This window comes from Strongylocentrotus purpuratus, unplaced genomic scaffold, assembly GCF_000002235.5.
Source record: "Strongylocentrotus purpuratus isolate Spur 01 unplaced genomic scaffold, Spur_5.0 spur5_scaffold_14, whole genome shotgun sequence".
In the NCBI taxonomy this organism is placed as follows: Eukaryota; Metazoa; Echinodermata; class Echinoidea; order Camarodonta; family Strongylocentrotidae; genus Strongylocentrotus; species Strongylocentrotus purpuratus.
This window is the reverse complement of record NW_022145599.1, coordinates 36,572,645-36,586,074: the sequence shown is the minus strand read 5'-3', so window position 1 is coordinate 36,586,074 and position 13,430 is coordinate 36,572,645.

The following is a 13,430-nucleotide window of genomic DNA, read 5'->3' as shown; positions in this document are numbered from 1 at the left end:
TTCCGATTCTTCGTCTTAGCATTGTTATTTGTACGTAACATTATCCATAGGCAATGACTTTTTGATTATTTTTTCGGGAGGGGGTTAGGTTTCCGGGAGTTACATTTAGGAGGATATTAGTCCTGATATGCGAATGAGAATTAATGTGATTGTGATGTGTATTTGTGTAGTGATCGTCATTTAAGTATCGTCATTCAAAGGAAGGAAATTCAATTCAATTAAATTCAATTCAATTCATTATAACCGCAAAATGTTCCACAATTTTAGACCACTATATTCTATTGTGGTACGGGAAAGTTCATACTTATACTTTGAAATTCGAATGTGGTTGGACTGTCTAGTGGAGTATGGTACAAAGGAATAATTTTCGGGAAAACAATCATTTAGAAACACTGGCAGCAGACCGTGGAAGTACGAAAAAATAAAACTGTCTAACTGCAACTTGTGTATATCATGAACTTTCATCTGTTTAGCTTGAAAATCGGGCCGACGATATTAAGCTCAGTGCGGAGGGAGGGGGGGGGGGGTCAAGGAGCATTCATTTTTTCATACTCTGCACATCCCCCCCCCCCCCTTGAGCAAAAAGAAATTAAAAAAAATTGAGGGGGAGGGGGGTTTAACCCCCAAAACACCCCCTTACGTATGCGGCTGGGCATGGATATTGAATAATGTGAAGTTTAGTGAAAAGAATGGTCTATGTACATGTACATGTAGTTCAATTTCTTAACTTGTGGAGTTCCATTATAAGGAACACTGATAATGCAGGCTTATTCGATAATTTTAGGATTCCTGACATGTAGGACTTCAACAACAAAAAGATTCTGATACAGATGGCCCCCATATTCAACTCTGAACCCAACAATTTTTAAATTTGAAAGTGGGCCCTAAACATATACAAACCCTAAAAAAAATACAATCATGACCCCCTTTGAAAACAAAATAGTTTGGGATCCTGCATAAGTGCATGGCTCGATCCACACTAACTTTTTCATAAGGGGTCTAGATTGAAATGTTTGGGGTTTGTCTGCATAGGGCACTTGTTTTTATTTTTTTAGAGGGGGGTCATCTTTAACCGATCCCCAAATAAATACTACACATCTGTTTTGTAGTTAACTTTGCATAAGTCGAAGCAATTTTTCAACCAGATCATGCAAAACATGTGTTATATACCTCTTGTTAGCCGAATATATTTCTGTGGTCCCAAGAGGTTTCGACTTATGCTAGGTTACCTGTACATTTAAAGACGAACAACCAAAATTTGGCAAAGGGCCTGCTGTATGATGTAACAATGAATATATCAGTTTTTTATGGGGGTGGGGGCGTGGGAGCTATCCCCTTCTGGATCCGCCAATGCTCGAATAAACGTATAGGCGTTTTAATATTAATGTAACAAACTGTGCATCTTATGGTTAATTCATCCTCAGTGTTACAATTCTTCTCCTAACTTACTTGTTTATGAACCGTTTATTATTCTGGACTAGGAAACATCTCGCCGGAGTACAACTCCTAGGTAAAATTTGTCTAGGCCCAGAAACATACAAGTTTCAATTGATTGCTACTTTTTCAGTACATACAACAAGTCATGCAATTGATTTAGAAAATTAAAATTCTTTTATTTAAATGAGCACATCAAAAAATAAATATATGCTAACAGTTGGTCGAATACCTCAATTACTGAGAAGGGTTTTTCAAAAACCAAACTGAAAATCTTACAAATGTTAATACATGCATGTAGTACATTCAACTACAATGTCATTAACTTTTTATACACCCAGAGAGCAAGAGGGTGTACCTGACATGCTGCGATATTCTTGGGTATAAAAGTATCCAGAGGGGTCTATTAAACAGCCCGAGGGTGGACTACTCAATCATGCTGGTGCATAGGGCCTAGCAAACAAAATAATCAAAGTATTCATTGCTTGTATATTTATATGATCATGTTTGGTCTCAAAGCAAAGGAAATGTAATATATCTCTGTCTGTGAATTGGAAATTGTCATTTTAGTCCCTGTGAATGAAGCTACGCATTGAATAAAACAATTTGTTTTGGTTAAATTATTGTTATGTTTTTTGTTTGTTTTTTTTTTTTTGGGGGGGGGGTCAATTAAGGAGGGGTAAAATACAGGATATTTTATTCAAAATACATGCACATGTATATCTTGTCAAATTAATTATGTCACTCTAAATCAAGCTAAACTCGTAAATTCATCGAATGGGGACACTCCTGGAGGTGGACGGGGGAAGGGGTCATGGGATCCAAAGTGCCTCTACTGTTAAGTACTCCTTTGTTATTTTGTATAAATACCCCTTTCATTTCATTCCCCCTTTCTCGTAACAACAAAATGTACTAATAAAACATATTAAGAATTTGAGCGGCTAAACAGGTTGCCCAGTTACTTATCCCTTTAATGTAAGTGAGTGGAGCAGTGTGTAGGCGAGGAACAATACCCAGACTTTCAGAAAGCACGAAAAGTGCCCCTTTCTAAACAATGTTTTTTTTTTATAATTCTAACTATAAGTGCCCTTTTTCTAGAAAGAGTCCTTTTTATTAAAGAAAAAAAAAACCTTTAAACTGAATAGAGTATATCGTGTCTTTCCTTTCTGCTAAAAAAAGAAGCATCTCCTAACCTACAAATATATTATCCCTATCCTAATGCCCTTTTGAAACGTAACCTACCGACGGTATAAGCTTCGTAATGTTCATGCTCTTATTAATATAGGAAGAATAGATAGTATAATGGTATAGACAGTAGGGGCGTCGATTTCTTTTCATGGCTGGGGGGGGGGGGACGTAATACGAGGGACGAGGGAGCAGTGGCGTAATGGGCAAAAACTGGTGCGGGGCAGAACAAAATCTGCACCCCCACTCTTACATGTTACATGCAAAGCACAAGCGGGGGTCAAGGGGCGTTGCCCCGTGAATCTCAGGGGTTTAATGGCATTTAAAAACGGTCAGAAGAGCAACCAGTGGCCCGCCTAAGGGCCCCCGGAAACTCAGGTTCTTCTAGGCATTTAATTACTGTTAAAAAAAAGAGAGAGCATCTAGGGGCCCGTATTAGGGCCCTGATTGGGCCCAGAGGGTGGAGCCCCCGTAAGCTCAGGGTATTTAGGCATTTAATAACGGTCTGATGAGCAACCAAGGGGCCGCCGTAGGGCCCTTGGTGGGGTCTAGGGGACAGAGCCTCCGGAAGTTCATGGAAAACCATGCCATTTTAGCATCATTTGTAAATCACTGGTATAGAATTAAAAATAAACCACGTTTGAATTTTATTAGGGGGCAACTGCCCCCAAGTCCCCCCACCCCATCAGTACGCCAGTGCGAGAGAGCATAGTGAACGACAGGGGTGAAGGTGACATAAGTGACTACACCCTCACAGGTTTTTACAGTTTTGTAGTATTAAAAAATTACATTCCTTTTTCACACTTCACTTTCCTACAATATATACTTGTACACTTTCAAAGATATTAATTATGCGAGGGAGCGTAGCTACTGAGCGAGAAGATTTTTGAGTTTTTATGACTCTTTTATGGCACTCCAGAGCCTAAAAGTTTGTTGCAGCCTTCAGTCAGTATTCGCTATACACTTGTTTTCTTTACTTTTTCACATTTTCCGGGGGGGGGGGCGATCCCCCCTAAAAAATTGAGGGAGGGACGTGTTCCCCCGTCCCCCCGGGATCGCCGCCCCTGATATACAGAGCCAAAGAAGTGTCCCTTTTCAGTACCTAACGGGCCTGTTGGAAGGTCCATTGCAACCCTTTTGAAAAAGTAGCTATTACAATATTAAACTGCTTCGACGAGAGCTTTTGCCTCTATACCGTCCCGGAGCGAAAGCTTACTCACTCCGCTCACTCGAATGGACCCCTTTATTTAAGGCTACTGAGTTTTATACAAAAAATCCCCCTCTTCCCCACCCCCAAAATAAATATATATCTATATCGCCGTACATATATCGCCCTTGATATCGCCCTATAGTTAATGAATTGACACCAACAAACCAAACGATGTTAACTTCGGTATGTTATTTAATGCTTGTATATTGCTACTTTCAATTTTCAGTACCTAACGGGCCTAAAGATATTATATGGGTCTTGTATTTTTGTGCAGGCTACAGGTCTTTAAAAATTGTTATCATCTAACTTGAAGATTGACCATATTGTGACTGGGTTTTATGAGAGCAAGTTTGACCTGGCGGGGGGGGGGGGGGTAACATCTAGGCCACGGAAGGTCCATTCGACGCAAAAGTTTTACTGGATAATCACATGCATTTAAATAATAACGCTACGTTACTCTACTGAATTATAATTCATACAAGTTTGGTATTCTATTTTTACATAATTATTGATATGAAGGTAAACACAATTTAAAAAGGTTTCTGAGTACCATATCTGACAATTTTTATAATTGGACACCATTTGTTTGTGTGATTAATATCTCACTAAATTATATGATTCTTTACTTCATGAAATGTGAAGAAGTATTTTTGTAAAATTCTGGTAAAACGGGCCCCAACATGACCTTCCTCGTAGGGCCCCGTACACCTTCTAGAATAGCTAGTCCACCCTATAGGAGGTTGCAAAGGGTTAATAAAGTCTACTTACATATGACTACATTATTATTACTCAACGTGTCATTTTCTCCCAAATATTGGAACTTAGCCCCCTGGGCAATAAAGAGGAAATTATTTATTTATTGGTATATAAGAACTAATGAGCATCATAGGCTGAAGGGGTTAATTTAAAACTACAATAATGCAATATATACCATGATATTATAAACAAAACGATGAATAAAACAATTATACATTGCATCTGTAGATCTACACACGTGATATCAAAGATGAAGGTACGGAGGGAGGAAGTTAAGGAGAAAGAGAGCAAAGAAAGAGAGAGAAAGCAAAAGAGACAGAGAGAGACAGAGAGAGAGAGAGAGAGGTTGAAGATGTAGAGGGAGGAAAAGGAAAAGCAAAAGTGGTGAGGGTAGAAAGATGTGAGTACTGATACGAGAGGAAAGATGAACGATGAGGAGAACTATTAAGGACAACCACCACGATGACAATTACCCACCCCCCCCCCCGAAACTTACCACCCTTTTCATTATAGGGAAAGTCAGTCTCCACAAGACTCTTCACAGGTATACATGAATTATTAGTGATAATTTATACTATGGAAAACAACATTACACAACATAATTGTATGATACATTAGATATGAATATATTATATAAAACATAATAAATAATGAATTCGTGCATATTGGAGCAGTAAAAAAAAGAGAGAGAGAGAAGGGAGAGAAATGCGTGCAAAGAGCTTCATTGACACTAAAACGCACAAAAATTTGCATATTAGGAAAAGAGGGGGGGGGGGTAAGAGGACACTTTTTTTTTTTTTTTGGTCTCGAAATTTGAAAAATTGACATTTTGTTCCGTTGGGGGGACGGCATTGGCTTAATTGTAAAAAAAAAAAAAAAAAAAATCAAAAGGGAGGGGGGTTTTCACAAAAAATATACACAAAACATACACATAAAAAAAACTCAAGGGGGGTGGTTAAACCCCAAACCCCCCCCCCCCCCTGCGTACGCGCATGTCGTCAAGTGTTGTTTTATTAAAGAAAATGTAGATAGTTGTTATTAATTTCAGCTGTATAGTCAAGGATAGACAAATGATATTGATTAATACATGTATTGGAAACAGACTAATATGTCTGGTACTTGTGTACGCCCCTACAAAACAGAAACAGAAAACGCTTTTCTTCTTCAACGATTGAGCAACTGGGTTCAATCACAAAGTGAGTTGAAGTCGTATGCATTAGTATTTGGAGGGGACTACAACTGTGTAAATAAACCAGATTTTGATACTCTTGGAGCAAAATCTATTTATCAAAGTTACAAGAGTATAATCAAGGGGTAAAAACATTTAAATTGGTTGTTATATGACGAAAATTGCACCCCCAAACGAAAAAAATTACGAATAGAAGTAAATATCCTAAAATGACTTCTAAAATAGACTTTTGGCTTGTTGCATATGGTTTATGTCACTATGAGAGACGGGTGTGTGTAAAACCTGTAGCTTTATGCCCTGATCATTGTGCAGTTTCTGTTCCAATGGCTATTGATAATGTCATTCGAGGTAGTGGATACTGGAAGTTTAACAAAGAGGGCTATAACGTGATTGATGATTTAAGGGGGGCTAAATGTGATAGATTTACGGTTACAGTTAAACATTTTAAAGTTAAAATGGTTACTAGGATACTTCGACGAAACAAAATCAAAGTGGAGATGGATGTTTGATTATCGGTTTGATAAACTGGGTGGTAGTCTGGTTATAAAAAACCTTGAAGAAAAAAAAATTGTTGAAGCAGATTAACTCTATTATTGAGAAATGTAAAGAAATGTTATGGTTTAACGATATTATATAACATAATGGAAAAAAATTTGCTATTTAGAAATTGGGTACGATAAAATATTTTAATTGTGGGTGATTAAGTAAACATGAACAGTTTTGTTACAGTTAACGGACTAAAAGATAATCTTTTTGATGGAAAATGGTTATCAGAGTCTACTGTTCATATTGAACCAGTGCCAACATATTGGAGGAAAAATTAAAAGGACAATAATTTATTTTGTTCTTCAAATGATTTAAAGAAAGTACTTTAAAGAAAGAATCTTTTGTGTCATTTGCGGCAAAGGTACTTATTAGTTGTTTTAGTGTAAGGCAGATTTATTACAATTAAATGTCGAAATCTTAAGTGCACAATCATTTTGGAGTGAAAATGTTGCAACAGAACCAAACCATTCATGGACAGCTACCGGGGCATTCAAATTGAAAAAGGGTTAAAGATAATGCAAAGTTTTGGGAAATTTTGAAAATTGGATGGATAGTAATTCTTTATTTAAAAAATATATATTTGGATTCCCCTGTGGATTAATTATAAGCACTGGAGAATTTAGCCCCTAAAACACTTCTGCTTTCGAGAAATTGAATAATCAAAATTTACCGGTGCTCCCGGTAAATTTCAAATATTTCAAATAGCGCATAAGGCCATTCCATTGTAGCTGCGACCATGCAAATCTCAGAATATGCAGTTCTGATACATAATTGCCAAACGGGAATAGCAAATCGGTCGATTGTAGTCTAGAAACATTTTTGTAAAGCTAAAGTAATATCAGTCTTGAAAAAGAGCTATACAACATTAAGAGTTCATTATTTACAATTTCATCACTTTAGACTCGATTTCAACCGCAACAATGACCATTGAACATTGTACAATCGCATATGCTTCCAATATGTTCATTTGAACCAAATTCATGACCCCATACCAAAACTTTGTATTACCTTTAAGATAATGTCGTCGTTCAATTTAATTTCAAATTTATGTATAATTTACTGCCAACATTACATAATTCGAAGAAATGAGTCATGAGGAGTAGGGATACTTGTATTGAATGTGATCAAATAGGGGAGTACTACATATGTTTTGGAGTTGCCCAGAAATAAGAATTTTTAAATAAAAATATAAAGAAGAATACTTAAGAATATGCTCCAATCAAAATTTTCTTTGAAGATACAGTATGTTGTTTATGAAATACAAGAAACAGAGAAGAAATTATTTTGACATTGACTTTTGAATTTATAAATGTATTAATATTGAAATAGCTTCCACAAAGAAGTTGAGTTTTACTGATTTTAAAATGAGGTTTATATATATGTTATAACAAGTCGATAATTTTATGATGATGAAAAACACACTGAGCGAAAAGAAAATGTTTATACGAGGCTGACAAAATGGAACAGCATGTTAAACAAAAATAAATCTTTGAATTGTGAATTTTATTTTAATAAAGAAAACCTGGGGGGGGGGTGTTTCACAGAGATCCTAAGTTAAACTTATCTCTATAAGCTGGACTTAATAATTATGGAAAGCGGTTAGTATCTATGAAAATATTTTGTAAAAGTTATTTTAAAAAGCATAAAATGTTGATTCAAATCATTCATATTTTCTGTTATCATGGAATATTTCATGCTCTTGAATTTATGACAATTCTGAACTATTTGAATTTTTACTACAAATGGCTCTCCATTCTAAGTCCAACTTAGAGTAAAGTTTGACTTAGAATCCTTGTGAGGCACCCCCAAGTATGGTTAAACAATTTTGTTTATAGTGGCCTGATCAGTCGAATCAGAAAAGATTAATCCAAAAAAATATGATTTCGAAAAAGATGAATCAGAAAAGTCTGTTGTATGCTTACCTTTTGCCTCATTTGCTGAAATGCTATACGTCCTACTCCGCTCACGAGTGATGAAACTTTAATGTTGGAGCAGAGTTATGATTCAATTTCATAACGTGTACCGACGAAATCATAAACAATTCCGCCCATAATAGATTGTACATAGCGACTCATTCATCCGCACTACCTTTACTCATATTCCCAGTAATTTTCCATCACGCTCCTTATGTCGGATCACGTGTGTTTATTTCTTCAATTAATCACGCAATCGCGCATCGTACGGAAGCTTAAAAGTGCCACCGAGATGACGAGAAAATTCCTCGTCTTCTCGACTTTTTTGGTCCGAGAAGGCGAAAAGGCGTGATCCGGCATCTTGTCTTCTCGGCCTTTTTAGGTCCAAGAAGGCCAGAAGGCGAGATTCCAAATCTCGTATGCTCGACTTCTTGTGTACGAGAAGGTGAAAAGGCGAGATTCCAAATCTCGTCTTTTCGACTTCTCGGGTACCAGATGGTGAGAAAGCGAGATTTAAAATCTCGTCTTTTTGGCCTTCTCGGGTACGAGAAGGTGACAAAGCGAGATTCCAAATCTCATCTTCTCGACTTTTCGGGTATGGGAAAGTGGAGAAGTCGAGATTCCAAATCTCGTCTTCTCGACTTTTCGGGTACAAGAAGGTGGGCAAGCGAGATTCCAAATCTGTTGTAGGAATTAGCTTTTAGTAGAACTTGTGGACCTATAAATTATATAGCCGTAGAATTGTAGAATTTGTAGAATTTGTAGAATTTGTAGAATTTGTAGAATTTGTAGAATTTTGTAGAATTTTATTGACTCTTTGACCCCCTCTCGGGGTATGAGAGTACAAACAAACATCAAAGTATAAATAACAATGCATGACTTATGAATACAATTTACATACATTATACATAGATAATGACACAAAGATAAAAACGATAATAGGTATATAGTGTATGAAAGTACAAACATGAACAATGAACCAACTAGTAAACACAAATTATATATACATGTACATGTACATGTACAATGAATGTAGATAGTGACAAACTGACAATAATAAAAGGATAACTATAATGCAGTCTATTTACAAGCTAAATAGTAAACAAAGTAGGCTGCTTCACTATCCTACCGCTACGAGTACGTGTATGTTCAGCTCTAATTGTACTTCTTGAAATGCTTGAAATATCTTCTTTCTCTGTTTTTTGATTAAATTTCAACATAATAAGGCGGGTAAATCTCAATAAATTCTTCAACTGAGAAGTGCTTCTAGTATTAAAAAGTTCTGCCATGTGTATAGCACTTGGGAGCTTAGACTTACAACACTTTTTTGATAAATATAAACATCTCTCTCTTTGAAAAAACGGACAAACAAAAATATAGTGAAATTCATCTCCTATATCAGTGGACAGGCAGAGTGTGCACTGCATATCACAATGTGGTGTGTTCGCATCAAACCGACCTTTGTTTACAGGTAATTTATGTGATCTACACCGAAACTTCTTGGTCCGAATTCACAAAGCAAGGTTTGAGTTTAGACCAAGGTTTGAGCTCAAACCTCCTTTTGTTTCGCCAAACCTCCTTTTGTTAGTAAATAACAAAAGGAGGTTTGGCGAAACAAAAGGAGGTTTGAGCTCAAACCTTGGTCTGAGCTCAAACCTTGCTTTGTGAATTCGGGCCACAGAGAGTAAAAGCATCAGTTTTATGCTATAGTCACATTACCCAAAAGTAGCCTGCTCGGCGGCCGAGCGGCGAGTTTTTGACCAATTCTGCCCGGCGGCTGGCCAGCCACCCAGCGGCGGCCGCCCAGGGACCGCTCGTTTTTAGGGCATCGCTCGGTCGCCGCTGAAGTTTTAGCGCGGAGTTAAAATTTGGGCGGCGCCTGCTCACTTTTCACTCGCCGCCCAAAATACGCTCGGTGCCTTGGCGGTCGCCGCCCGGGCACCGACCTAATCGCTGGGCGATGCCTAATTCCAGCAGCGACCGAGCAGGCTACTGATCGGTCGGTCGCTGCTCTGATTTGTGACCATAGCTTTATTTAGGGTGAGTAAATAGCTTTCAAATATATGGTTGCCTTTAAATATCCTATAATTTGTGCAAATGCGATTTGACCATACTGCATCTTTCCATTCCTGACCAAAAATATCATTTAGTCTCAGTTTTAGCAAAGAATTAATATTTAAGCCAAATCCACTATTTTGGCCTAGCCAAATATTGGATAGACCAGCTTGATTAAATGTGTCTTCAATAAATTTTAACCATGAGGAAGTAAATTCCAAATGTTCATCTTTATGAATGGCAGAAATGAATTTTAAAAGGACATATGAATATTTGCTATCTTTACCTCTCAAAATTCTTGACCAAAAATTAACCATTCTACCCTTCACATGATTCAAAATCAAACCTCGTCCAGTTTCTCCATAAACCATACAGTCTGGAGTATATGAACTTACAGATAATAACGTTCTGAGGAATTTCAGCATCCAGAAGCTCTTCAATTTCAGCCAATGAAGAGTTTCAAGATTTCATATTTCCATGAATTTTACCTCGTAATGTGAATACAGAAAAAGACATATTGTTTAGTTCTATTAATAAATACTTAAAAAGCGTACGAAATATATAAATACTGTCGGTTTTTAATATTTAAAATATTATAGAACTCAAGCAGTAAATCGTATCTGGATTGCATTACCTCTTTGTACGCTACATGACGCGAACACCTTCAAGGTCCGAGAGTGTTCAAGCCCCCTATCTCCCCAAACAAAACACAATTTTAAAGTGCCTCCCTCCCCACCCCTCTCCGGGCAATAACTAGGTTCATGGTCCGGTCCAACTCAGTGTGTTTCCGGTGTTAGGAAAGTTTCAGGAAATCAAGATTGGGGATGAATAAAGTTAGGTATATTAATACTTAGTTTAACTAGTATCCCAAATTATGGTAATTCACGGAAAAAAGAAAATCTTGAAATTTCTTCATTGGCTGAAATTGAAGAGCTTCAGGCCTGGGTCCCTGGATATAGCTAAGGCTATATAATTTGTAGTTTCTAAAATAGCAATCCCAGTCCTTAAATGGCTATGATAATGGGCCTGCTTAATTGTTCTACTTAATGTCTCAGTGGTAAAGCCTAGATAAGCTCAGTCAGGGGCAGGGTTGTGGGGCAATATTTCACACAAGGGGGGGGGGGACAAATTACGATAGGATTATTATTTGTCTTATGTTCTCCTTTTTTTGTCACCACATAGGAGCGGGGGAAATATATTAGCTAGATTATGGGGATTTCTTTATATAATTATCAGACATGATACAGGGGACGCTACCCTTCGCATAATGCCTTACGGCCACCAAATCGTGTTTCATTTGGCTTAAAATCTTGAAAATTAAACTTCCTTACTTATATGGAAAATATATCGTGCAATATTGTATATTTATGAAAAACTTGAAAATGGTGTCCCTTCAACCCCCTCTCGGTCATTTCCTTCCTTTGCTGAGGGTTAGAGACACGAACGATCAGTCCCTTGATGTAAACACTGCTACACCCCACTGCCCCCCCCCCCCCCCCGTGAAACACAGACAGGCTACGCCATCTATGAACTACTTTGACGAAAAATGTCGGTAATAATGTACTTTTACCTAGGGAATACTGCGGGGAGGGTGGGCCGAATGCGTGATATGACCGATGAGGAGGGGGGGGGGGGGGGGGTGGGGCCCGGGATAATGGGTCGCGTACATTAATGGGGCACGCCCATTGTTCAGAAAAATAATATATGTTTTCAATAAATGTTTCCTACAAATATAAGGGTCCACGTGGCGTCCCCCCCCCCCCTCCCACGCCTACGCCACAGCCGTAGGGGTACCCCTTATCCATTATTTCGCTATCTTATTATCATTTCGTTTATTACTTACTAATATTTAATTTTCTTTTTCATGAATAGCGACTCTTATCCCGTATTATGAATAGCGACAGTCTTCTTGTATTACGAATAGCGACCCTCCTATTTATCATGAATAGCGCCTCTCTTCTTTGATTGTGAATAGCGGTCCTTACGAATAATGGCCTATTTCTCAAATTATTAATAGTGGTCCTCATGAATATCGGTCCTTGTGAATAGCGAGGATTCCCCGTTACAAGTCGCCTTCTCGTACTGAATAAGACGCCATAGAAGGTTTGCACCTCTCGCCTCCCCGCGTTCTCGTCCAAAACAAGGCGACTTAGCGAGTTTGTAAAAAAAATGCCTTCTCACCATTTCATACCCGAGAAGTCAAGAAGACGAGATGCCGGATCACGCCTTCGCACCTTCTTGTACCTGAGAAGTCGAGAAGACGAGATTTGGAATCTCGCTTTCTCACCTTCTTGGACCTGAGAAGTCGAGAAGACGAGATTTGGAATCTCGCTTTCTCACCTTCTTGGACCTAAAAAGGCCGAGAAGACGAGATTTGGAATCTCGCCTTCGCACCTTCTTGTACCTGAGAAGTCGAGAAGACGAGATTTGGAATCTCGCTTTCTCACCTTCTTGGACCTAAAAAGGCCGAGAAGACGAGATGCCGGATCACGCCTTCTCGCCTTCTCGGACCAAAAAAGTCGAGAAGACGAGGAATTATCTCGTCATCTCGGTGGCACTTTTAAGCTTTCGTACCCTGCGTATTTTCAACACCACGAGGTTTTTTTTTCACTCCCGCTTACACCACGCTCGAGTCAACAACTTCCGCTTACACCACGGTCGAGTCAACAACTCCTGCTTATAGTCCGGGAGCCAGCGGCGGGAGGGGGAGGGGGGGGGGTGGGTCAACCTAGCTGGAAAGGAAACTAATTTTCATGTGCACAGATGTTAAGATCGCTATATGACCGCCTGGCATGTTCCAAGTGGTGGGTGTGGCCGGGGGGACGCCCCCCGCCGAAAAAGCGGCCATTTTGACGACAAAATAGTATTTTGTAAATAATGTTTTAAGGATTTCATTCATTCTCTGATTTTTCAGCTTTCCTCCTGAGAGTATTTTGATGTCAAGGATGGATTTATATTAGGCCAGGGAGGGGACATGAGTCACCTCCCTGATTAGGCGTACTTTTAAATCAAAGCCGCTTTCCAACAACATACATTATAGTCATCATTTATAAAGAAAACAAGAATCGAATGAAGGCAATTAATAATGAAACATCAAACATGAAAGAAATTTGGTGGTGTATTCAACTTTAATGTCATCAGG